We start from the raw sequence: 26736 nt of genomic DNA on the forward strand, positions 1-26736 counted from the left end.
GGGACATGAGATGAGTTGTAACTGTAAACCAATAGCCTGGAAAGATCTGTGCATGTATATATATAAGGGTTAGCGTTCAAACAATGCATAAATGAATAGCATTCTTTCTCTGTTATTCTCTGCTGCCTTTTCTGTAATTTATTGTTCAAGAACTTCTTGATCTCAATTTTGTGTGCAATCATAACCAATTAACCTGTTTTCCATTAGTCTTTTTTTTTTTTTTTTTAAATACATTTATTTGGGGCTTTAAAGGTATTTTGAAGTACCAAATTCCACAGAGTAATTACATAACATATGTAAAATATAATTTAGCAACCAGCAATTGAAGATGAATTTAATATAATCTGCATTTAAAGCTACCATATCAATACTTAAAATTCCTCATAGATGAAAACAAAATAGGAAGGTTCACAGCTGAAGAACAGTATGAAGAACAGTCCATTGGCTTTTCAGTTCTTGACCGGACCTCTAACATCTATTTAACAAGCTTTTAAAGAGTATAGCTGTATGCTTACTTAAGGCAGAGGATTAACCTCTAGAATTATAGGATGACGTTGGAAGGCAGGAATACAACACAATCTATATAACACTGTGCAGTTCAACAATATATTGAATATACAGAAAAAGAAGGCAGAAGCAGTATTTCCCTGGGAAAACCAAGGTTAACTAGATTTGCGTGGTTCACACCAACGTTTGTGTATATAAACTGTTGTATATCAGCTCTCTCAAAATATCAAATAAAACAATAAGCAAATCTTAGACAAGGAGTTCTGTGGGCTTATTTTTTTTTTTTATTTTTTTTTTGGTTTCTTTCTTTTTAGTATCTAATATATAAATATTTTGCATGATGACAATTAGAAACCACACTTACATTGTGCATTAGATTGACTTGAACAGTTTCTCTTTATGGTGAAAAGTTTGCTTTCTATTTTGATGTGTCCCATTTACTCCACATTATCAGAAATTAAAATGAATTATGGTTTGTAATTTTCTTCTATTAGAAGAAAATGTTTTCTATGGTTTGTGATTTTCTTCTTTCTTCAGTCTGGGAATCATACTGTTTATGTTGTTTTGAGAGAATTCAGGCAATCAATTATATTTAAATTCAATATCAAGGATATCTTCATATGTTTTCTATTGTTTGGAATTGATTTATTTAGTCAGTACAGACAGGAAATTATTGTCTAATGATTAAGCTCACAATAAACATATCCTAATTGATTCTCATGCATATAAGGCAGAGATAATAATAATATAATTTGATTTGTACCAGGAGGTTGTCAATTACCTTTTGCAATATATGATGTATAGACTTAAAGAGTGTTTGCTCATTCTTCAGGTGATTCCTCCTGTCCCTGTGGGTGATGCTCCACTGTGATTTCAAGTAGACTCAGAGAGGGGAGAAAGAAAAGTGTTGCAACCAGATGCATGTTGCTACTTGTAGTTTCAAAAATGTAATTCATCACTTGTGTTGGTAGTTCAGTGTTTAACTGGACAGAGACAGAAAGAGACTTGGTTGATTTTGATGTGTTAAAAATGAATGAATGAATAAGGAGGGAATTACATAACTTCCACCTCTGTCACCCCTGGCAGATGTAAAGATAACCTCCAAAGCAATAAGCTGCTCGGACAGTACTGGTACAAACAGATCTATCCACAGTACTAATTTTACTAATTTTATACTAAAACTAGTAACATCTTGATAAGACTTTTTATCAATGCTTTATAGGAAGAGATTTGAGCTTTACAAGCCAGCCTTATACTTTGTGCTGAAAAACAATTTTTGTCCTCAAAATACGTTTAGGAGTATTTAGAATGGGTGGGTTGTGGGTGAAGGTGGAGGGGACAGATCGCTTGTTTTGAAATAGAAATTAGACTTTAATTAAGAAAATGAGAAATAAATGTTCCAAATGTCAAATTAATGGCAGAAAAATTAATTGCTGATTGATTTCTTTATTATATTAATGAAAATGTAATTAATTAAAACTAAGCAACTATGTATCCTTCCAACAGTTTCTGATGTGCCTCCAGGCAGTATTGATAAATGATGACATTTGTGTGAACTATTGCTAAGAACAAATTTAATCATTAAGGATCAGATCAAAAAAAAAGTGAGAAAATATTTCAGAGGCATTTGATTTTTTTCTGCCAAACATATTAGTGAGTTACAATAAAAGAAATACAAAAGTATGAGCAAGCAAGTAGTTTTGAGAATTACCAATTTGTCTCTTGCTTTCAAAAATCCTTAACATAATGGAGCTTGTGATGTGTTTATCAAAATGGGACTCATGAAAAATAACTCTTGCTATTCATTAGCATTACCTTATCAGGGTTCTCCGTGCCACCAATATCACACAGCCATCATCAAAAAAATACTTCTTGTTTTGTTTTGTTTTTCCTATGTGCTATGTTTCCACATGTGTTTAAGATTGGAACTTGGACTTTCTACATTTCTTTCCAAGACTATCTCATCTTTCCTATAGAAACAGAAACAAATGAGCAAACTAAAATCACTTTTGATGCAAGAAATACATGAGCCAGATATTTTATATATGTAAACATTTGTATTTTTCTACAGTAACTGAAGATCCAACTTTGTGCATTATTACTAGTATGAAATCAAATGGTTTACTGTTTTGTTAAGAAATAATAGATGTCTGGTTGGTGACATAACAGGATTAAGTATGTTCTCTGTTTAGTATGCGATTAAGTATGTCCTTCCTTTTACTTAGAAGAGGCAAGGAGAAACAGAATATTGGGAGGGTACAGTTACACAATCATAGGCATATTCTCCAAACACCTAAATTTTTCATCCTTATTTGGTCTCCAAAATTAAAATTGGAATTAAAAAAAAAAAAAAAAGTTAAATGATGGTTCTGAAAAATACTATTATTTCAATGGATATCTTACCTGTGAACAATTTATACTGAAAACGTTCCTGCAGATAACAAACCAAGTTTGAACTCAGGAAGTTGTTTGGACAAATATCTCAAAATTATTTGTTGCAAACAGTCTTTTTTGTGGATGATAATTTAGATGTTATATAACTTAATCAATCAAATAAACAAAAACCTGTTAAGTCTTTCCTCCTTTTGTGGGATAGAAATTATGCTCAGTCTTTCTCTCTCTGATTTCTTGTACTACTGTATGTAAATAATATCTGTTCTTAATTTCAAATACAAACAAGTTTGAATCTCAGAGTTTAAATTCATTCATCACAGATCTACCTTAAAACACAACGGCAGACGTAATACTGAGGTGCCATACAAATACATGTGGAATGTACCCAGTAAGTATGTTGAAGGTACACAGATATTCAGACTAACCTTTACATCCTGGTGATTTTTAAGACAGGATTGGGTTGATATCTTAATAAAAACGGAACAATAATATAAATCTCACTAATGAAGAGAAGATAAGGTGTGTTCAGACAATATCGAAAAGGATAGAAAAGTTTTTCTTATAAATTTATAAAACTTATAAGAGAACTTATAAAATTTATCTTTCTGTTATTATGCATAAGAACTAGGGTAGAAGTTAGAAAGCCTTCACAAGAGTTTGGTGGAAGAACCGGGCCATATGCGTAAGGAACTGTGATATGGTAAATTAAGGGCAGCTCCTGGATGATTTAAGGCAGACAGAGGGTGAGCCAACTATGACATTGGTGGGACATGTCAGCAGCCTTCCTTCCTCATCTCTCTCTCTTTTTGGATGATGTTGTGAAGACAGTTGACTTCAAGATCACCTTCATTTTCCAGCACTTTGGCAGTCTTGATGTCTTCTATACGGAAACTGCTATTGCTACTGCAGACTATTAAACTATGGATATAATTATATAGGCACATAATATTCAATATGATGTTGCATATTCTTGCTATGTTAATGTTTCACATATTATATACCTCTGTATACAGTATAATATTGAACAGCACATATTCTGATTCAGAATTAAAATTGGGGGAAGAAGGAAGGAAGGAAATTCGCACATTTTTTAAAAGGCCAACTTTATAGATCATGTTCATCTCATCTAACTCTAACAATTGAAAATCAGTAAGCCATGAAAAGTGAAGATTTTCCCTCCTTTTATAGAATGAGAAAGCAAATTATGTTCTCTTAGTTTAAGTTATATGCATTGAATCTCATTTTTGATTCACCTTTAAAGTAACAACCATGTTTTATGCTTACTTTTAAGATTCATTAAAAAGAAAAACAAAACAAAACAAAACTTATTAATGGCTAAAACATTGTACGAACATTTGTAAATTACACACAAAATCTTCAAATGTTACATACCCGTTCCTTACCAAGTATATGTTTAAATTCCATTCCAAAATATGATTTATTCTTACAGTATGGATGCATCTTTCAGTTAGGATAAACCTTTTTTTTTATTTATTTTCATATTTTTTAAAAAATCTATATTTCACATTGAAAATATATCATCTAAATATTTTGAATCAATTTTCTTACTGTGGTGCCATCTGACTTAGAAAATATCTGCTTTGCAGATTACTCTAGTCTTATTTAGTTGGTAACTAAATTCAATATTCACACAAACTGTAATTAATGGTTCTTGGACTGTAGTTATGTAATTACATACTTTAAAAAGTCCTTCAATGTTCTAAAACGTTTGTAGACATTTATACCTGCAGACTAGCCAGCATTAGCAATTCTTTCTTTTATATGTTGAATTTTAATTAAAGCATACCTGCATTCTTAAATAAGGGGAAGGATTACATTTTTGCAGAATAGTATCAGTATTAGTTTAGTCATACTGCAAACATGGGTCAAAAATATTTTCCAGTGGCAATTTACTTTCACTAAATGCTAGGTTTAATAATATTGTTTCTGTTATTTATACTACCAAAATATTTGCAAGGACAAAATCTTTCAGTTTTTGTATGGTATCAATCAGATCAAATGAATTCCAATCTGGGTGAAAGAGAGAGCATATGTTTCCCCACTGCAATTTCATACAGTTGTTCTTGATGAACAACATAAAGCAAACACACCCTATCAGCCTTAATTATTCAATTCCTCCAAGACTATTTAGTTTTATATATATATATGTATATATGTATATTTTTTTTTCCATTTTGTTAAAAGTGAGAAGTTCTTACACCTTGCAGATGGAATCAGATCCAATCAGTAGGTTCTTATTCCTGAAGCCTTTCCTCAGAGATACCTTTTAGTGTATTAATAATGAATAAATCAATTAGCTCATTGATTTGCCTCCTTGAACACATCTCCTTCTGGAATAAGCAGGAATGAGCAGAATTTTAGATTTAGAGGTTTGAGTATATTGACAATCAAGCTATAATAATACTAAATTAAATCCAAGTTGATACAATCTTTTTTATTGTTTAAAATTAGCCTGTTTGGTTTAAAAATCTTTCTGTAACAACCTTGCAAGTGGCAGTTTATTCTTTTCCATCTGCTATGTATAACTTTTTCGTTCTCTAGATTTTTAGGCAAAAAAAGGAATGCAATTTGTCTGCTTACAGTTACGCAATAGCTGACTATTAGTGTTGCTTAAAGGCTGGGATTTGTTGCATAAGCTTTGTCTTGTTTGCTTTCTGATAGAATTAAGCTTCATTAGTAGAAAATCTTAAATGACAATAAGCATGTATTTTTATTCCTGAAAAGTCCATCATGAAAATAACCATTATTGACAAATAATTATAATTAAATTATATAGCTAGCCTCACAACTCATAACATTTGGGTTTCATTTATCTTTACAGAATGCATGGCCATCCAAAATATGTTGTGAAAAAAAAGGGAGATATTGTAAGTTTTAGCCTGCTTAAAGTGATCTGTATTTTAATTGGTTATGATAAAATAGGAACCCTTCTTTTTTCCCCGGAGTGTTGGCATTGATTTTTTCCAGTTCTGTTGCTCTTTCTCCTTCAATACATTCAGAGGCAGAGATGTTGCAATAGGCATTCACTTCTTTATTTTTAGCTGGTACTAAGTATGAAGAGCATTAAAGAACAAAGAGGGTTGTTTTCTAAGCTTTTAGAGCTTGAGAACAGACTCTGCTGAATTTCTGCAGCTAATAACAGGGATGAACCATTTTGGATGCACCAAGCTCCTCCTTGGTTCAGCTGATCCTAATAATTATCAGAGCTTATGTTCATTCCTTTTGTTCATCATGAATTTAATTCAACTCCAGAACATATTCAGAGAGGAATTCTATTTACCAGTATTACTCTCTGCAAAGACTAATAAAATCTAAAGCAAACAATAGACTCATTAGGAAAGCAGTATGTTCAAAATACTTATCTAGCACTTTTGTAATACATAAAATTCTGTAGGTTTAATAAATTCATATCTGAAGAATGGGTTAGGTGTGTTTGTTGTTGTTGTTTTGTTTTTAATTAGAAATGAGTGATTTCTTTTATAGTGCAATCACATTTTGTGTGGCTGAAAACTTACATGAGGACAGCAATGAACAAAGCTTTGAGCAAAAATAATTCTTGCATAGTATACATTCTATAATATTATTTCCTTCTATGTTGTTACGTTTTTCAGCTTAATAATAATAATAATAATAATTTCCATTACCCATTTTCCTCTCTAGCTGGTAGTGTATCGTCAGAAAGGAGAAGTTATCAGCCTCTTGTGTCTTTTTGTACAGGTAATACAAAAGCAGACCATTACTTGTAAAATCCTTTAGGTATATTAGAAAGTTTTGTGTTTAGTACATTAAAGTAAGTTTCAGTCTTTACAACCTCATTTTAACCATCCTTGTTTGCTATGTATCATGACTCTCAATGTATCTTCTTATCTCATACAGTGTTATTTAATGTAACAAATATATAAGCTTTGTAATATTTACTTAGGCAAATGCTACAAAACCATGTAATTGATACTGTAGTCATGACTTCTGTTGCCTTAGAGTCCTTTACTCCCTATTGACATCATGGTGTCAGTGAAAGTGGAAGTTCTTAGCACGTGCTTATCAGTAGAAGAAATCTTCTATTCCCTGAAGAAAATGAAGAATTCCATTTAAATTATCCACTTTGTAATAAGTGTAGTGTACTTCTGTGCATAGTTTTGCTAAAACTATGCCATTTTTGCTTACTTCTATCTGTTGTTCCATTATTAAGAACTTGATGATGTTTTATAATTTACATGTATATTCTATTTTTTGTTGCAGATTTATTATTATTATTATTATTATTAGCATTCAAAACAAAAATAACTCCAAAAAAAAATTGGCTTTACATCAGTTGAGAATAATTTAGGGAAAAGCCATTCCTTGGTGCGATGGAAGTTTGTGTGAGCCAGTTTCTCTTTCTTCATGAGTCATACAAGAATATTGAAATATAAGCATTTTAAGTAGGTGTTGTTACCATGGTATCACTTCCCAATGTTTCAGTTTGGTGTGATGAAGTTGTTAAGATGAGCTTCATTTTACAAAGAGAAGGAAGCTATAGACAAAAATGTAACAAAACAGTAACTGTCAGTGACTACTAAAGACACAAAAGATGTATAAACCCTTAGTTCATTAAGATGTTATAAAAATTAAATAAATCCATTCTTAAGGCACTCAAGATGCTTGTTAAGCAGCCTTTTAAAAAGCAGTTAAATGACATTCAGTGTTGATGTTTCATGTTATTGCTATAGGATCAGAAGATCTCATTTTAATTTTACATTCCCCTAGAATTTGTTAAATCCAACAATATTTTCCTAACCTAGCATTTATCACTTTCCTAGTTTTTATTTGAAAGTTTTACGTAATTTATGTGTACAGTGGAGTCTTCTAGGATGGTATTTTAATAAACTAGTGTACAATGTGTTGAAGTCTGATAGCATATAGACCCAGAGTTGCCTCTATCCTTAAAATCTATATACCTCCTCAAAAAGTCTGTACATAATTGCAATAAATGAATATTTAGTGTTAAGATAGAGAACAAACTTTAACATATAATAAAGTAATGGTAGTATTAATAAGAGTCTCACTGGTACTTTTTGGCACATTGGATGTCATGTTTAGGTTTATTGTTTAAATAAACATTATCATTTCATATCTTCCAGATTTACCCAGTGGTAAACTGATTGATCCCATTCTTATCCAGCATGGAAAAAACACCTATTGGCTTACTAGAAAAAATGCTAAAATATACTTAAAGCTCTAAAGACAAATCTAGGAAACTTTATCTGAAAAAGTTTAAAAATGAAAGATATATGAGAAGGAATGGGAATGAATAAATCAAAATTATATCATAATTTAACTTCTGATGTTTCATTTATCTGTGTGAGAGCTTAATATACAAAAACAATTTCACCAGCTTATTTTTTTTTCTGTGAGAAGTTGATAACACATGGTAATTGTTTGAATATGAGAAAGAAATTGGAACCAGCAATGACATTTTTTTCATTTCCTTAACACAGTTTTTCTTTTCACCTTGGAGTATTATAATCACATCCAGAACTACAGTAATTTAAAAATATGAGCTATAACTTCATAGAAACAAGACTAAAGAGTGATATAAAACAGTGGAGTTCATCCATATTCTTTATACGGTGTAGAGATGGGAGAAATAGAATGGAAGGATGCCTGTGAGTTTCCTCCCTAAAACATTGTCTCTCCTCACTGCATCCTTTCCATGTTAAACAAGATGATGCTATTTCTCCAGATACAGCAGATGACATGAAACATTCTCAGCCCTTAATAAACCCTTTATGGACTCAGCAGTCCTGTAGCATAATTTTACTCAAGTAGTGAGAGGTTTATTAATGACGAGTGCATGATCTGTTGAGTGTTTTCCTTTAGAAGTAAGATTCCTCTTGCTTAAATTCAGTATTTATGGCCATTTCTGTATGAGCTAGTAGCTCTTTACAGCAATTGCATAGCATGATTCATCTCCTAATGCCAATGTGTAAAACATCAAATGAATTGTTATGTAAATTCCTACTTCTGTCTCTTGACAGACTCAGTACACTATCAAAAGAGCTTTGGGTAACAAGGGTTCCTTAAGCCATTAAAATGAGTCTATAAATCATTATAGTTTTATAATATAAAAATCTAAATAAACTGAATCCTACTTTTTACTGTTTTACAGTTGCTATGTTTATAATCTTTGGAAATGGCAAGCTGGCTCTGCAGTTTTTAGACTGAGGTGTACAGCTGAAAAAGAGCTTTCAGTTATACAAGGCTGTCTTCAGATCTCGGGGGCTTGATATACTATCTGGTCTAATAAAATATATTGCTTCTACCTTGTTTAATCTAAGCCATCATGTCTACAACAGCATTACTATTATCGTTTTTCATGGTATTTAGGTTTTCTTAGGATGGAACCACAGCATGAATCTCTATCAAGTAGATGCATTGTGGAAGAAAGTATAGGTTTTTGTTTGTTTACTTTTTGAATACTATTGCTTTGATTCATTTTGGCCACTAGGATAACCTGTGCTTCACAGGTGTTCATATAGAGTGTACCCTTTTCTATTCCGTGTTTTATTTGAAAGTGATGCTTGTGGTTACAAGACCACCAAAAACTTTCCTTTTATATTTCACTATTCTGAATAGAACTCAAATTAAACATCAAGTAATTGATAACTGAAAACAAAAGTTTTTGTTTGGGAGCAGCAGTAAACAGAATAAATGTTTTATTAGTAAGTAGGTGGGATACAATGTTTCAGTGTAGAAATGGTACATTTATTTTAAACTGCTATGTTTATTCACTGCTTATCAGTGTCTTCTGACAGGGCATTTTTACTGTTTATACCAATTGACAATGATGCCTTGGTGAATGAAGAACCTGAGGAGAGATAAGGCTTTCATTTTGTTCTCCAGGCTTTCATTCTGAGCCTCCAGCTCCTGGTCTCATCCAGGCAAATCATGAGAGGCAATCATCTCCTGCTTCATCCTCAACCCTGTGTTCTGCACTGCAGTCCATGCACCAGCTGCCCTGGAGCATCCCATACAGAACCTCTCCTAACACACACCTCTCCCACTGGGGATTTAATTGACCTCTCTCACTTTGCAAAGCCTGTCCTTTGAAAGCACAGGCACTTTGGCTCTGGGCATCTCTTCAGTGATGCTCTTCATGTGTGGTGGCAGTGGGAAGCTCCCAGGGCACACCAACACTGCAGGGCTGAAGGGAGTCCTTAAACACCAGGTATAGAACCCCTCCATGAAGCAGCAAAGCCTTGCTGTAACCCTGTTTAGATTTTTCAGTTTTTTTGTTCCTTCAAAGCAATTCCATTAGTTTTTTTGTTTTTCAGAATTTTTGAGCTAGCATTCAGAATTCAAAAAGTCACTCATGTATAACTTGTCAAAGGGCAAAAAATGCATTGTGATAAGCTAATTTAAATAGAAATAGGCTCATTCTTTTGTGTGGGTTGCATATGCATTTTGATATGGATTTTTTTCTCTCTCTCTCTTTTTTTTTTTTTAATCTTGATTTTTATGAGCAAATTCAGTTTTGTGAGGAGCTACCCCGACACCTTCAGGAAAAAGAAAAACAAGGCTAGGTGAACAGTTTGTCATTTTTTAGAGCTGACAATATCTAGACTTTGCTTTTTGGTAACACTTAAAGAATGACAGTTTCTTAGGATGAATGGGAAGGAAGGAACAGAGATTAGAGAAGGATAGACACTTGCAAAATATGGATAATGTCACCTTTACTGGAAATTATGTGATCATAACAAGAAAAGCATTTGTTTTTCCTTACTCTTGTACACAAATAAGAAATTGTACACTTGAAAAGAAATAGAACCATGCAGCTACTATTCTGACAAAGACAAGCTCAAAAGATTGAAGGAAAAAAAAATATTTGGAAGAGCTTTTCTGGCTTCTGAAGTCAAGGACATTTCACAACATGTTTGCGTGTGCTCTGTACTGCCTTATAGTAATATATTATAAATGTTAGTTGGCAGATTACATCTCATATATTCAAAAGTGTAATTCTTTACTGTTCTGCTCTAGGTGCCTTCTTGTCTATGTGGTTCATGAACACCCTCATGATCTGTCAAAATAGATTTGAGATGCACATAAAGCTGAACGAATGATGATTTACAAACTCCACTCAGGAAGATAAACAGGTATATACACCTGCCATGGTGTATATATGGAAGCATATATACAGGAAGCATAAACCACTGAAAATTCCTTACTTTATACTGCAGTTTATGTATGCTGGAAGAAAATATTATCTTTACAAACAAATTGGAGGTCCCGTTATTACTTAATAATTCCATAGGAGACATAGCATCTTCTTTTAATTGTCTGTTTAGCTTTATTTATTTATTTATTTATTTATTGAGGTATCTTTTTAAAACAGCAGCTGTGGAAAATTAATTCAGCTAAGATAAAACAAACCAAAATGATATAAATTATGCTTTTAAGACTTATAGACCAAATTAAAAGGCTTTCAGACTTGAAAATATTATTTCAGTTTTTGATTATATGGTACATTAATACTTCTAATATAAATAAATAAATAAATAATGTGAGCTGACCCAGTTCCCTTATTAAACTGAGTGTTTCATAGTATCGAAGTACAGAAAACTGTACTTTGTACATAGCATCAAACTTGCATTAACTTGATTTGTATTGACTATACCAAGTCAATACAAAAGTGATGAATCTAGTTCTGAGGATTTTAAAAGGATTTTGTGAGCAGAAAGACATTTTTAATAAGTAAATTGTTACACAGTGAATAGCTGCATGTGTAGAAGGTCCTTATAGTTCCTAATCTTGTACATTATTGAAGTATAAATTGAAAGAATAGAGTAGGAAATGTAGTCCTGGCTCAAGAACTAAAGTGGAAGGGGTTTTCATTCCTATTTGTTGTGTCAGTTGATAGCATTTAGTTAAATTAACTGAAATGCTGTGCAATTGTAAGAATATGGATTGCTAATTCAACAGACAATTCAAAAAGGTATTTATTCTGTTAGACAACTTTCAGCATTACTGAAAAGCATTACGTTAGGATAGAAAATCAGTTGTATTCTGAAATTTCTGTCACTAAAAAAGAAGCTGGAATAGGTCTGCCATAGAATCAATACACCAAAGGGGGTTTATGTTGTCACTATTTGTATCTTCCTCTTTTATTTTAGTCCATATAGGGTCTTGAAAAAATAACAATAAAAAAAAAGCCTTTTTTAGAAAAAAAAAAAAAGTTTTTTTTTACATATTCAAGTATAAGGCATAGTCAAATGCCCTTGAAGCTAGTTTTACATGCTAAACGTTTAATTAAAAATAGAACATTCAGGTGAGTATAAGGGGAATAAAAGAAATATCAGTTAAGAAGACTGAAATCCTTGTCATGTGTCAAGTCTTATGACAACACACAAACTGTGATGGTATGTTACTGAACAGGGTAAGTTTCTTCAGTCCTAATACAAAGTGTATGCAGCCTTGAAGTTATAAAATTTTAAGTCAGTATTTCAGTAATAATTGTTTCTGAGATCTTAGTAGACACTTAAAAATATTCAAGTGTTTGTCTTTAAACACATATGCACACACATTCAATAAAGGTGAATGGAGCTCCCTGATTAACAGTCAATAGAAAACATTCACATTTCAAATGTGAATACATTTGAAACAAATTCCCTTTTCCTTCTTCAAAATTGGTGTCAACATTTTTATCTGGGTGCAGGAGAAAAATGAAGGGAAGGAAAGAGAAGCAGGAGGAAGGGGAAGAGGAGGAAGATAAAGAGGAAGAAGAGTAGGAGAAGAGAAGAATAAGTTGCCTGTGTGTTTGACTGGGGGGAAAGGGAGATAGGGGTTTTTGTGTGGAATACGTATTTTTTATGGGATTTAGCTGTAGTTAACCATAAGCAAATTTTTTTGCAACAGGTCTTTGACGAAATATATGGGATTTTCTGCCCTGGATGGAAAAAACACTTTTTAACAATAAAAAGCTAATATGAGAATCCTGCTAGTGATCTAATATTAGATCACTAATTAGATCACTCCTTTATGAAATAAGTGATTTTTTTTCATTCCTATAGTAATGCACACACTCTTTTTATCCTAAATAAAATGCTAGTTTTGCTGGGGACAAGGGAAAGTGTTGCTGTGAATTGAAACCTAGGCAGCAGCACGGGAATAAAGACTATTTCTTTAAGAAAAACTTATCTTTTCTTCCACCATGGAACAGAAGCTCAGGAAGACTTCAATGATATATCTGGAAGTATGGGAAGATAGAAGTAGTAAGAATCTTCTGCTAGTAGAGAGGAGAAAAATGTATAGAGAATATGTTTGTTTGTTTGTTTGTTTTGTTCTGCTTGTTTTGGGTCTTTATTTTTATTTATTTTTTCCTGAGGAAGAACCACTGTAAATTTGGTTGTGATTTTCCCTTCTGTGAGAATCTGTACCATTTTTCATATGATGATGTTGACACCAATGACCGTGGTGAACTTGTCAAAAGGCAAGAAAGTATTTCAGTGAATACAGGTGTCTCTATTATCATGAATGGCTACCGGAACTGCAGTTTCTAAAGTTTACTGTAGCCATGTTACAGTAGAGTTCTTCAGAAGTTATATAAATGTTGACATTTAATTAAAGAAAGTAATATAAGTTAAATGAAAATGCTTAGATTTCTTTTTACTTTGTATAACTGATTTATAAAAGGAGTAGCAAAGATAGAGAAAACCAAGAGGACAAATTTTTATGAATAGATATCAGCACTTAAGAAGAGTAAAAGTTAAAAAAAAAAAAAAGAGTAAAAGTTACTTAAGAAGAGTAGTTCCAGCTACAGTGAAGACCCCTCCAGTTCAACTTTCTTTAAACTATTAAATGGATTTTGCTTTTTGAGCTTGTACATGTATATTGAGATATCGTTATGAGATATCAGAGATATCATAGTAAACTTTGATGTTAATTTCTGTTCCAAAAAGGGTTGTGGTTATGTAAGGTTTTTAATTTTTTGTTTATATTACCAGCAGGCTCTATAACAGACGTTTTATAAGCTTTTCTCAGTTGGAATTACGGGTAGTTAGATGTTAGATTCTGGAAGAAGTTCAGAGGTGATGCAGATTTTAGTTCTTTTTTTTTTTTTTTTTTTTTTTTTACACTATGCATTTGTACATTCAGCTGGTAAAAATATACCCTACCTGAATCTCATTGAAATTATGCTTCTATATAAGTTTACTACCTAAGGTTTGCATGGATTGATACACTGAAAACATCAGATAAGAAACAGAGGTAGGAATAATTTGTTTATTTAATAAATAATGATTTTCCCCCAATTATAGTTCTCACTAGCATTATGGAATTCATATGAAATGCATTGAAGAGACATGACTTTACCTGTCATCTTTGCCTTTACTTGCCATCACAAAGTATTTCAACTGCATTATGCACCCTCTCCCCATTTTATAAAGCTTTGTAGTCATTGTCCCCATTCTAAGCAACCTAGGAACAAGAGAGTCTCCAAATTGCCTTTGTAATTCTTGCTGTATAATATATATATAATTAATAGTTATAATTAATACATAATTCTTGCTGTATAATATACTGCACAATTTTTATTTGCCTAGTTGCTTTTAATCTAGAAATGCCATTATAGCAAAAGAATACTGTCAAATATATTAACCTGTTAATATATAATTATGTATATATAGATATATAATATCAGGATAGTTGTTTTTTGTTTTTTTTTTTTCAGAGATAAAATTCATGTTCAATGTGGCTTTAAAGAGCTAAAGAACCTGTCAGACTGAAATGCCTTCTCCATCTTCTCCCTCCCACACAGGTAAAAAGCCCAACAGTTCAGCAAGGCAAAATATGAAACATTTTTGATTTTGTCTAGTAAGAACAAAATGGTATTTTTGCATCCACATATAACATTGTTTTAAATTAACCTTGCAACTTGATTCTGCATGTCTGGTACTCCAACCAGGCATTGTTAGTTAGTTAGGGTTAGTTTGCAAGCTTCAAGACTTGTAAATGTGAGGCTGAAGCAGCTCAACAGCAGCTCAACCTGAGCAGGCAGGCTCTTGGAATTCTTTTAATCTTTTTTTATTATTATTATTATTTAATATATCACCTGTAAGAAAGTGAACACTTGCATAATAAATCAGGATTTTTAATATTTCTTGCTAATGTTTTGTTTTCTTTGTGAGATTTGTTTCTGTCTGACACAGCAGGAAAAAAATAACTTTTTTTTTTAATTATTATTGAAATATGAACATATGAACACAAAAGTAAATGACAATATACTATAATTGAGAACTTAAACCATGTGAAAGAGAGGAAATCCAGGAGGAATTCAAATGCTAGAGAAGGAAAATACTGCAGCAAATGAGGCTCACAAACTCTTAGTAATACTTCTGGTGATTGATTATTAGGATGTGTTTCATGAAAGATCACACTGGTCAAGTTGCATTACTAATTATTTATTATTATTATTATTATTATTATTATTATTATCATTTATTATTATTATCTAAGTGACATTACACCGTTACTTGCACAGTGGTTCCATTGCAGAACAACTTCTGTTACACTGCTCAAGCTGGTGAAGTGTTACTCCCATTTGTTTGTTACGGCAAACAGGCTTTTGTTACCAACAAGACAAAACATGTTCTAAACAGCCACTCTATACTGCATTATCAGAGCAGTAGAAGGCAGGAGATTTCTAGATTAACCTAGATGAATACAGTCACTCAAAACTTAGATAAAGAATGAAGCCTTTCGTTAGTAGGAGAAAGAACATTGCCTTTCCCAATTATCTATAGCAAATACAGAAGGAAAGTAACAAAAACACACTAGATTTCTGTTTATAAATTAAGTGACTTGTCTCATTCTGATTCTTGAGAAATATCTACATCACAAAAAAATGCCATTGCAACCAGTAGTAATTGGCATTCTCATTGTTAAGAGAACAGAGAAGATGAGAATTGGATAGCTTTGGAGGCTAAGATATCAGCCTCACTATTAGAAGGATGCTCTGTTTTGTAGGTAAATAAGGTACTTTTGGTTCATAGTTTTGTGACTGTTCACTATTCAGAATGAATAACTTAATTTAAAACTAAAATGGCTGAATCCTATTTCTAAACTTTCTTCATTAGTCTGTGTCTCTTTTAGAAATGGAAAAATAACTTTTGAATGTCCAACTAAGATGATTATTAAAATGTTGTCTAGTTCAAAGTCTGAATCTTCCAGAAAGGAAGAAAATTGTTGTAGGATTCACTTATGTCACTGCAAAAGATTCCTTCAGCCCAGCTGTATTTTTGCAGCCCCACAGTTCAGAAGCTGATATATACTATTTAATACATTCTTATAAATAGCCTGAAGAGATGATCACTCCTGATTATTTGTTTTTGAAACTCATCATTGCTGTAGTCAGGATCCTAAAGTTCACTTGGCATTGAGCTCCATGAGGTGTTACTTCACAAAATGATTTTGGAGGATTAAAATTTAGTTGTAGACAAATGTTATAAAACCACCTTGGATAAAACAATTTTTTTAATGGTATTGATTTTTCTAAACTTCATTTGTTTACTCAATTTTTTAGATTTTTTTTTCCAATTTGTAGTTTATAGGGCAGAAATAAATATTAATATTGAGAAAGGTATTTTTACTTCAAACAAACAAACAAACAACTAACCGTTAGTGATGCCCTGCCCTGCCTATCCCAAAAAGTGAAGACAGAACACTTGTACTCTGCTGCCAGTGTTCTGCCCGAATCTAAAACAATTGCCTTAAAATTCACAGGTGCATTGCATTTCAACTGCTCTTATCTCGTCAATGCTAACTACAAACCAAAATGCTGAGCTTTGCTGTGAGAGCTGAGACAGACATCAGAACTTTCCAGAAAGGTCAGAAATATTTCGATGCTGCTCCCAGTCTCTTTCCCTGTGGGCATTCAGGTTGCACAGAGCCCTGCTCCTTGGAGTTGAGCTGCAGGAAGTGTTTTGCAGCAGAAACCACTTGGTAATTCTTTCTCTGCCTAATGATGCCAGTGCTTTTAGACTAGGCATCGTGTCAAACTGACAGGAAACAGCACAACATTCAGTTGCCTGCAACTGTAAAGCCTGACACTGTTGATGTAACAAGTAAGCCTTAAGGAATTGTATTGGCAGGTAAAAGCATATTGTTTCTAGCTAATTTAATTTTTTCTAGTCAACTGAAGTCTTTCATGAAGACAGATTAGATGTAACAGTGCTGGGACTAAACATTAAATTTATGGAGTAAAATGTAGATATTTTTTTTTCAAAAGTTTTACCGATTTCTCTATTGCAAATACCAACATGGAACTCTTTTTGTTGCTTGCTTTTCCAGTTACACATTTTTATGAGGTGAAGAAAATTCTCAAGCTTATCACTTCAGACTCTGTGAATCCAGACAGGTTCATAAGTTTATTATGTTCCAAACAGCATGTGGATAGCATTCACCTTGAATGATTTATAGCCATACATTTTTTTTAAAGTTAAGCCAACTAGTTGAGAAAAATAAAACATTCTGAATCAGCATTCTGTTTTAGTTTAATACCTGCAGGCATACATGTTGACTACAACTTCATCAACCCTGTAGGTATTGCCTGAGTACTTAAGGAGGCTAAAGCTCCTTCCTTGATCATCATCCTCATTGATGAAAAGCATTCATTAGCTCCTTACAGATCATTAGACCATTTCTGGAACTACATTTCTTTCCCCTGAGGTGACAGTGAAAAGGTCAGTCAATTGTGAATAGTCTTCCTGTGGTCAATACTTTGCGTTAAAAAAATAGTCTGCTCTTAGTGCTGCTTTGGGACAAGCAAAAGATGACCCTTAGAAGAAATCTAAGTTGTCTGAATCTAGGTCTGTAAATTTTGACTTTTCTTCAGATCATCCTTTCCTCTCTGATTCTCATTTATGAAGGAACTATTGGTACCTTATTAAGTGAAAGATAGACAAAAGATTCATAGATACATGCAGAGATACAAGGAAGCAAAAATAATAATATGTGGTTCAGTCGTGAAACATACATTTTAGAACAAAAATTTTGCCATAATGTTGATCAAAATTGAAAAGACTATGTCTTTGCTGATCATCTCTTGTGTCAGTCATGGTATTTTGAGCTCTTAGCAACTATTTTTCATTGTTAATGATTCATACATTTAAAGTAGTAACTATCAATACAGTGTTTCTAGTCATTCCCTTCATTTCAGCGTTGTTTAGAATCACCAACCAGCAAATAAATAACTAAATAAATAGACAAATATATCACTTTCCTCTATTGGTTTGACCTAAATAAATTTTCTTACAAATATACAGCAATTGTGTATTCACACAATAGAACTGTGTTCACCTGAATGAGAATCAAAGTGGAGTAGCACTGTCCATTTCATTGAAAAGTTGTTACTCTCTATAAATTTGTTTTGCAATAAATAAATAATAATAATAAAAAAATCTTTATAAACATAGAAGAAAATAAATTATTAAAAAATAAATAAAATGGAAAGAGGCTGTGCAACAAAATAGCTTTAGAATTACACTCCTGTTTTCTGAAGACAATGCATCTTTTATCTGTCTATAACAGTTTCTAATTCATTGCTAAAAAGGAAAAAGAAAAAACAAGCAAACAGCAACAACAAAGAGTGACAGAGGGCATGTTGTAAAAGAGAATGAATTGAAAGGTACTGTCAGATAAGCATATAGCATACATTAATATGTTGGAACTAATATTTTATGGAAGAAAAATCAATTTTAGATAGTAACGCCATAGCAAACAGAACCTCACTGGTGTGAATGGTGGGTGGTTGCCTCCATGTAAGCACTAAAATTACTACCTTATTTGAACTCAAACTGAAATGAGTACCTTACTTCAAAACACAGGATCTCTAGCAGGGCACTCATTGTGATTTTAGATAAGGTTTAGGTGCAAGAAAACAAACAAACAAACAAAATGTATTTATGCTGTTTATACAGATATCCACACTACAATTGCCATGTTCCTTCATAAAACATTTATGTCCATCACAAGCTCTTCTGTTACGCTTTCACTAGAAATAAAATTATATATAAGCAAAAGAAATTTTAAACGTTTTTTATTGATGTAAATATGTTTTATCTGTTGGTTGACTTTGGAACTGACTGATATTTTTATCTATCTTTTAGCATAGCTTAATCATATTTGGGGAAAAAATAATAACCTCTATGATACAATTGTGTAGAAGTCCCTGTTATTATAAATTCTGCTAACAATAGGGGGCATCAATTTGAGATGAGATTTCTGGATTTTTTTAGTTCAACCAGAATATGTGCAGCACATGGGGATATACTAATATTTTCAGTACAGTAAGCATGAAAGGTCTTCCAGATCGTTTTTTAAGGAAGAAAGAATACTAATCTTTATGTGAGCTTTTATAAAACTACAACCACTTGTAATGACCTATATTTGTGCATTGTATATTCATCTTTCTTATATTCTTTATTTTTTTCTGTTGCGATCTACGCTTTTCTTTGAGTTAAATCAGAACCAAAGTGTAAATTTAGATTGATTGTAATGATAGTAGGGATTATCATTACATGATTACAATAGGGAATACGTTTGGGATATATAGGGATATATGTTTGTAGTATATTTGCAAAATATAGTAGCATAGACTCCAGTGTACTTATTGACTACAACGTCTCTAACATGTTTCTATAAGTATTTTTTTTAACCTTATTGTGCCCATTAATAGCCAGAAGCCTGCAGTTACATACAATTAAATATATATAGTCTAAATTTCCAAACTATGTATGTATGTATGACTGTATAGTTTCTGATTACAATAACTAAGATTTCTTAAGTATCTGGCTCAGTATTAAAGGAATATAAAGAATATTTCTTTTTTGTTTTGTTTTTAATATTGTTTAGATGTGTCGTAGGAAGATCTTCTGATGAAACTACAAAGTACTGAGCAAAGAATACATTTTTAGGACTTAGGAGCTTAGGAAGGATTTGAATATTATAAAAGTGGTTTTAATTACTGAAAAAAAAAAACAACTATATTTATATATACGGAAGAGCAGAAGTAGTTTGGGGTTTAAAGGCATTCATTTGTATGAAAGACAAGAAAATGGGATTTGAGGGATAATACTATTTTGTTCATTGTACAACTTATTTCATATTGTTAAGTTCCAATATTACAGCTTTTCTACTCTCTTTAATTAAACAAATGGAATTATTAAGTTGTTCTAAGTAGAAGTGCAATGAATTACAGAGTATTTCTGTTAGTGCTATTTAAACATATTTTAAATATTTTTCCTATTAGTTATTTTATCATTATGATAATAGTTTATACTATTGCTTACCTTGTCATGAGTAAGGTGAAATAACAGATGACTGAAAATATCATATTGAATGTGATTTTCAGAGAATGTAACAATGAGTCCAATAGATGATATAGCAGCAACATTATATTTATACGTATTCACTGTAGTATCTGCTTAAAAACATGATTTATACTGGCATTTTTAAATGGAAGTTGTGACCAGTTTTTGGTGCTCCCTTATAACTGGCTCCAGAAAAGGTGGTCTTGTTTATACAGAGTAACATAATGCTGTTGCATGTCCTTCTTACAGAGGACATGCAGTCGATAGTGGGGGTCTGTAATTGGTATAACTTGAAAAATACTAGCAACAGCCCCCACATAACCATAAAACAGCAGAGCTGAAATCCACCCAGACTGCTCTGGCAGTTTTTTAACTGGGTCCACGTCTTCCCGAAACATTATGTGAATTCCGAAGTAGAATTCTTGAATTTGCCATGTGAAATACTTCTTACTGCAATAGAGTAATTTTCTATAATGTTATAGATGTGTTTCACAGCAAAATTCCTAATTCATAGGAATAATGCCTAAAATAGAGGAAAAACTTGAAAAATTCATCATCTATTTTTCTCTTCCATGTTTTTTCTTCACACATACACCCTCTTTTTTTTTTTCCTTTTTTTTTTTTTTTCTTTCAAGCTTTCTTATTTAACTCTCTCACACTGATTATGTCCAATCTGCAGCACCTCTCCCTTAGGTTGATGACTGAATGTCTGAAATCCTTCACTGTAACTCTCTCTCCTTATGCTTTGTCATACTGATGATGACTTTAAGAAGGGCATGAAACAGACACTATTGCTCAGTTCTCCAACACTGCATCTTAGAATCATAAGATTATAGAATGCCTTTAGTTGGACAGGGTGTTAAAGATCATCCACTTCCAATTTCCTTGTCATTGGCAGAGATTCCATCTACTAGATCAGGTTGCCCAGGGCCACATCCAAACTGATCTTGAACACTTCCAGGGATGGGGCATCCACAGCTTCTCTGGGCAATCTGTTCCAGTGCTTCACCACCCTTCCAGTGAATATTTCCCTCCTAACATTAAATCTAAACCTATCCTCTTTAAGTTTAAAAGCATTACCCCTTGTTCTATTATTATCTGGCTGAGCAAAAAATCACTTTCTACCTTTTTTATAAGCCCCCTTTAAGTACCACAGTGAGGTCTCCCCGTAGTGTTCTTTTCTTTAGGCTGAACAACCCAAGCTCTCTTAGCCTTTCTTCATAGGAGAACTGCTCCATCCCTCTTCATGGTCCTCCTCAGCACCTGCTGTAATGTGTCTACAACCTTGAGCTGGGGTTTTCAGACATGGATTCAGCACTTCAAAGTGGGGCCTCATGAGGACAGAGCAGAGGGGTACAATCACTTCCCTCATCCTGCTGGCCTGTTGATACCCTGTTGATGCAGCCCAGGATGCAGCTGGCAGTGTGCACTTCTAGTTCATGCCAAGTTTTTCATCCACCAGAATCAAGTCCTTCTCTGCAGGGCTGTCCTTCTCCCTGTCTGTACTCATGTCTGGGATTGCCCCAGTCAAGGTGCAACACCTTGCACTTGGACTAATTGAACCTCACTAAGTTCACATGGTCCAACTTTTCTATTTATTTTCCCATAAATACATTCCCCCTAGACAGGTCAAAAGGGATCACATACGGCAGCATATAGCCTTATGCCTACTATGTTTTCCAAAATAAAATATTCTGTGCTAGATCCATCCTGGAATGAAAAGGATATCTTCACATATTTAATGAACTACTTAATTTCACAGAATCACAGAATTTTAGGGGTTAGAAGGGACCTCAAGAGATCATTGGGTCCAACCCCCCTGCCAAAGCATGTTCCCTAAAGCAGATTGCCCAGGTAGACATCGAGACAGGCCTTGAATATCTCCAGAGAAGGAGACTCCGCAACCTCTCTGAGCAGCCTGTTCCAGTGCTCCATCACCCTCACTGTGAAGTTCTTTCACATGGTGCAGAACTTCCTGTGCTCCACCTTGTGGCCATTACCCCTTGTCCTGTCCCCACAAACCACTGAAAAGAGGTTGGCCAAATCCCTCTGTCTCCCACATTTAAGATATTTGTAAACATTAATAGGATCCCCTCTCAGTCTTCTCTTCTCAAGGCTGAACAGACCCAGGTCTCTCAGCCTTTCTTCATAGGACAGATGTTCCAGCCCTCTTATCTTTGTAGCCCTTCTCTGGACTCTAACAGGTCATTCATAGGGAAGATGCTCCAGGCCCCGCATCATCTTTGTTGCCCTCCTCTGGACAAAATTTCTTGTTATTGCATAGGTTTTACTATAATTATATTTGGCAGTGTTTTTGAATAAACATGATGAAAAAAAATGTGACAATATATATTATTCTTACATACTTGAGAATACATCAACATTGTTACTTTATAACAAGCATTTGTATTCCTTTACCTTTCTCATTACACCTCAAATCCATTTATTTTTCTGGGAACACCAAAACTTATGAGATTAAAGGCAAAACAAACACTAGGACTTAAAGTACAAAAATTATGTAGGCACTTTTTTGATTTTATATATTAAGGATTAAGTGCAAATGTAAAACTTTTAAATGAAAAACAAACAAACAAAGAAAACAACAACAAACAACTAGTAAATCCAAAATAGTAAATGCATTAATAAACCCTCAGATATCATCTAATAAATATATTTTACAATGAGAAAGTGACTCATTGTTCATTAAAAATATTAATAGAATTATAGAATCGTATATGGCCAGGGACCCATTCCAGCCTGGCCTTGAACACCTACAGTGATGGGGCATCCACAACTTCTCTTGGCAACCTGTTCCAGTGCCTCACTGCCTTTGCAATGAAGAATTTCCTCTTAATATGTGGTCTAAATCTATCCTCTTTTAGTTTAAGACCATTCCCACTTTTCCTATCATCATCTACCAGAATAATAATAATATATATAATATATTATATGTAATAATAATAATCCTTATCCATCTTTTTATAAGCCCCCTTTAAGTATTGAAAAGATGCAATGAGGTCTCCCCAGAGCCTTCTCTTCTCCAGGATGAACATCCCCAGCTCTCTCAGCCTTTCTTCATAGGAGAGGTGTTCCAGCCCTCTTATCTTTGCAGCCTTTCTCTGGACTCACTTTAACAGGTCCACATTTTTCTTTTTCTTGCACTGTGGGCCCCAGGCCTGGGCTCAGCACTCCAGGTGGGGCCTCACAAGGGCAGAGTAGAGGGATACAATCACCTCCCTCGACCTGCTGGTCACACTTCTTTTGATGCAGCCCAGGATGCAGTTGGCCAGCACACTGCTGGCTCATGATGAGCCTTTGGTCCACCAGAACTCCCAATTCCTTCTCTACAGGGCTGGTCTCAGTGAGTTCTTCTCACAGTCTGTACTCATGTCTGGGATTGCCCTGGTACAGCACCTTGCACTTGGACTTGTTGAACCTCATTAGGTTCACATGGGCCCACTTCTCTAGCCTGTCCAAGTCCCTTTGAATGACATCTCTTCCTTCTTTGGTATTAACCGCACCACTCAGCTTGGTGTCATCTGCAAACTTGCTGAGGGTGCACTCAATCCCCTCATCTATGTCATTGATTAAAATATTGAAAAGCACCACTCCCAAGACAGAACCCCGAGGGACACCGCTTGTCACCATTCTCTACCTGGACATTGAACCATTGACCACTACTCTCTGGGTGCAGCCATCGAGCCAATTCCTTATTCAGCAGATGGTCCACCCTTCAAATCCATATCTTTCCAATTTAAAGATTTGGTTGTCATGTAGGACTGTGTCAAGGGCCTTACAGAAATCTGAGTAGATGATATCAGTCAGTCTTCCCTTGATGACTGATGCAGTTATTCCATCAACAGACTGGTCAGAAACTATTTATCCATTTTTTTTTATTAATTTTTTATTAAGTTTTTAACTGCTTTTTTTTTTTTTTTATTAAGGATGATCTTGTCCATGTGTATAAATGCCCAGTGGTGGAAGACAACAGAACCAGACACTCTAGTGGTGTTCAGTGACAGTACAAAAGGCAATGGATCCAAACTGAAACATAGGAAAACCCTTGTAAACTTATGATGATTTTTGCATTTTCTTATTATGAGGGTGGTCACACACTGGGGCACCAGAGGACCAGAAGAGCCTCCATCCTTAGCAATATTCAACACTCAGCTGGACATGACACGACCCTGAGCAGCCAGGCTCCTTGACACTGCTCTGAGCAGGGTTTTGGGCCAGACAATGTCCAGATGTGCATTCCTACCTCAGTTCTATGAATCTTTGAAAAGATATTAATGAACAACAACAACAAAAATAATAATAACTGTGGATAAGAAGTGCCAGTTGAAAAAACTTGCTGTGGCATGTTTCTTTCCTCATCTTTTTCATAGAAATTAATTTATTGAGAGGCTGTGACAGGCCAGGAGTTCTGACTTTAAATTGTATCTGAGCTTTTTATCTTCCTTTTTTGTTTGATGAGTTCTTTACAATCCTTAGGTAGCCACACATAGGGCAAATAAAATGTGAATTTCATAACTGACAGCTGCATTCTAAAAATATCATGTTAAACTTGGGTACCAATTTAATAGCTTCTTGAATGCTGGTGATACCATAAGGAAAAAGAGAAACTCATGTCAGTGCATCTTTTTGTAACTGGATTGAAATTATCAAGCAGCTGTAATGTTTAGTAACTGAAACACCTTTTAATTGTGACAGTTATCATTTAGTTAGCCAATGTACAGAAAGGAAGTACATGCCTGAAAAAGTGAAAAAGTGAAAAAGAGATCACAGAATCACAGAACTGTAGGGGTTGGAAGGGACCTCGAAAGATCATTGGGTCCAACCCCCCTGCCAAAGCAGGTTCCTCAGAGCAGGCTGCCCAGGTAGGTGTACAGACAGGCCTTGAATATCTCCAGAGAAGGAGACTCCACAACCTCCCTAGGCAGCCTGTTCCAATGCTCTGTCACCCTCACCGTGAAGAAGTTCTTTCACATGTCAGTGCGGAACTTCCTGTGCTCTAACTTGCAGCCATTGCCCCTTGTCCTATCCCCACAAACCACTGAGAAGAGGTTGGCTACATCCTTCTGTCCCCCACCCCTCAGATATTTATATACACTGAGGAGATCCTCTCTCAGTCTTCTCTTCTCCAGTCTGAACAGACCCAGGTCTCTCAGCCTTTCTTCATAGGGAAGATGCTCCAGGCCCTGTATCATCTTTGTGGCCCTCCTCTGGACTCTTTCCAGGAGATCCCTGTCTTTCTTGTACGGGGGAGCCCAGAACTGGACACAGTACCCCAGGTGAGGCCTGACCAGGGCAGAGTAGAGTGGGAGGATCACCTCCCTTGACCTGCTGGCCACGCTCCTTTTAATGCACGCCAGGATCCCATTAGCCCTCTTGGCCACAAGGGCACAGTGCTGGCTCATGGTCAACCTGTCATCCACCAGGACCCCCAGGTCCTTCTCCTCAGAGCTCCTCTCCAGCAGGTCATCCCCCAGCCTGTACTGATACTTCATGTTGTTCCTTCCCAGGTGCAGGACACTACACTTGCTCTTATTAAACCTCATTTGGTTTCTCATTTGGTTTCTTCCTACCCATCTCTCTAGCCGGTCCAGGTCTCGCTGAATGTCAGCACAGCCTTCTGGTGTGTCAGACACTCCTCCCAGCTTTGTGTCATCAGCATACTTGCTGAGGGCAGACATTATTCCCTCATCAAGGTCATCGATGAAGATGTTGAACAAGACCGGACCCAGCACCGACCCCTGGGGAACACCGTTAGTCACAGGCCTCCAGCCAGACTCTGCTCCGCTGATGAGGTTTTATCATTCCTAGATGGCAGCTGATGGTCTCTTTTGCTACAATGTTCCTGTGACAGGATTCATTGGCCAGGTTTTTGTGGGGCTGTCACTGAGCTCATAAGTAAATAGCTGCTCAGATGAAAGACAGTATTCAGAACAGCCACCCTGGGCACTTACTCTCTGGAGTCAGCTTTCAGACTGACTGACTGCACTGCTTGGTTAGTCCCTGCATTTTGGATGGGTTCCAGTATGGATAATTGCAGTCTGCTGAATGTAATTATCCCATGCACTTTCAATTTACTGTGGTATTCACTTCCGGTCTTGTGCAATTCTGTGAGCTGTTATTATTTGCTTAATTTTCGTGCAGAGAATGATGTACTTTAGTAGAGAAGGAAATGATTCTTCCCTCCTTTCTTCCCTTTCCCTCTACTCCCTCTCTAGATATGCATACTTACTAAAGCAGTTGGCTTCTTTTATTATAGGCTATTGCTAGATAAAAAGTGAAATATAGCTTATCAGTTATTTATGATACATAGTTTAATCATTTTCAGAATCATTGCTGTTCCAAATATTTCAAAGAGAATTGGAGAGTGGCAAGTAGAATAGCTAATACCGCTGCTCTCCAGAAGTAGAAAGCATGGCATGTATCAGCGATATCAGAGGTACACCTTCGCTGCATC

The 26736-nt window shown here is 34.6% G+C and overlaps 1 protein-coding gene across 1 annotated transcript in view; it reads left to right on the top strand.

The window, feature by feature from the left end:
• The window catches only part of IL1RAPL1 (interleukin 1 receptor accessory protein like 1), a gene marked incomplete at both ends in the record, with an annotated part of 689353 nt that overhangs the window by 411281 nt on the left and 251336 nt on the right, over positions 1-26736 (top strand). The gene's annotated exons all lie outside the window — the stretch shown is intronic.

Source organism: Netta rufina, assembly GCF_964035555.1.
Source record: "Netta rufina genome assembly, chromosome: 1".
Lineage (NCBI taxonomy): Eukaryota > Metazoa > Chordata > Aves > Anseriformes > Anatidae > Netta > Netta rufina.